At 58.5% G+C, this 1,680-nt stretch overlaps 1 protein-coding gene across 1 annotated transcript in view; it reads left to right on the top strand.

Moving 5' to 3' along the window:
• Positions 1 to 1,680, top strand: part of UBASH3A (ubiquitin associated and SH3 domain containing A) — a 29,876-nt gene that overhangs the window by 17,716 nt on the left and 10,480 nt on the right. The gene's annotated exons all lie outside the window — the stretch shown is intronic.

Here is a 1,680-nt window from a genome sequence, read left to right as displayed (position 1 = left end):
CGCGCGGTTCGGCTCGTCGGCTCGGCCGCGGGCGGACGGTGTGTGCTCTGAGTTGTCCCTGAGCCTCTCGCCTCCAGTGCTCCGGGGAAGGCAGAGCAGCGATTTCTGCAGAGAGCAGGCCCGCGGGTGAGACGCGTGGACAGTCCTGCTCGCTCCCGCAGCCCCCACGCGGCTCGGCAGATCAGCTGCTGGCACAAGCCCATGTCACAACCCCACCGCTCTGAGACAGTCTCCACCGCAGAGGTCATTCCTCTGCGATCTGTCTACGCTACTGGGCGGGGGACGCATCCTTCAACACGTCCCTTGCTTAGCCCTGCTGCGCTCCTCTGGAGGCCAAATAACTAAGAACGGTGCTTGGGAAAACGACGCCCCTGCAAGCCCGTCTCTGTACTGCCCACCCACATCCGCCCGGCCCCTGCTCGTTCCCCGGTGGAAAGCCACAGCTTCTAAACCTCCACCGCATAAACGGAGGCATTGCTTGAGCATAGTGATCAAATCCACGCACAGTAGCTGGGCTATTCATGCTCTTTAGGATTCCCCCAGCAGCCCTGCAGCCAGCGAAGGGGGAAACGGATAGGAAACCATTCGTAAATGACCAGCACGCACCAGAAAAATTCTGAGCAGACCACATCAGGACCCAGCATGCCTCCAAGAACCCATGGAGGGGGTGCCGTGATGGTCTCTACGAAACGCGGTCAAATGCCACACAAAGTCTGGGGGAGGAAGCAGTGGGACAGGAGGTGGGTACAAGGAGGAGAGTGTGGCCATCTAGACAAAACATCGAGTCACCTAGAAGGGGACGTATTTTAAGGCACCTTTTAAAGGAAACTGTTGGTGGCTCTTTTCACAGAGTAAGAAGCTGACATCTCATTTGTCTGCAGTTTGCACTATTGAATCAATGACAGTGAGGCATTTGGGGGCACTGCTGGCCTCTCCTCTGCCCACGTGTGGCCCAAGCACCCACAGCCTCGTATAGCCCCCACCTCCCGCGGTGCTGGCCCAGGGGTCCCCTATTCTACAGACCCCACTCCCGTCAGAACCTGACCTCACCCCATTCCCTCATCTTCTGAGCTCTGCTCTCTGCCTCTCAGTGACCGTAAATGTCCCTGAGGGCAGAAGACCTAGATGGGGCAGGTTGACATCTCTTGGACCAGAGATGCCTTAAGAACACGGTGCAACCGAGAAAAACGAACAGCCCCTCTCGCAGAGAACTCAGCCAGGAGCTTAGCATTTAGTAAAGGCCTTTAAGCTGATGGTGCAGACGAAGTCTCTGCCAAGGGAATCTCCAAGGAGGGAGCTTTCGGAAAGATCCTGCGTGGAAGCTGAAAAGTGAGGGGTACAAAACAGCCGGCCGCCTCCCCCTGCACCTGTGAAAGGCCGGGGGGCTGGGGTGGCAGGCTCAGGTCCTGCCACGTGATGTCGACAGGTCCCAGGAAAGGCAGCTGCGGGGAAGTGAGGGCCGGTGCGGCCTGGTGACCTCTGCAGGGTAATCGAGGACTTGCTGATGGAATGGGACCTGCCAGACGCTGCCCTCTGACTGGACCTGGGCTCTGGGCGTTACCTCGCCGCTCATCCCAACACTGCCCATCCCCCCTTTCACCGATAAGGGAGATTAAGTCGTTTGCCTCTGATCACACAAGCAGCGTCTGGTGTGCTGGGGTTTGCCCCAGACGGTCAGAT

Source organism: Pteropus alecto, unplaced genomic scaffold, assembly GCF_000325575.1.
Source record: "Pteropus alecto unplaced genomic scaffold, ASM32557v1 scaffold97, whole genome shotgun sequence".
Lineage (NCBI taxonomy): Eukaryota > Metazoa > Chordata > Mammalia > Chiroptera > Pteropodidae > Pteropus > Pteropus alecto.
Note: the sequence above shows the minus strand (reverse complement) of the source record. Positions and strands in the feature narration are given on the sequence as shown.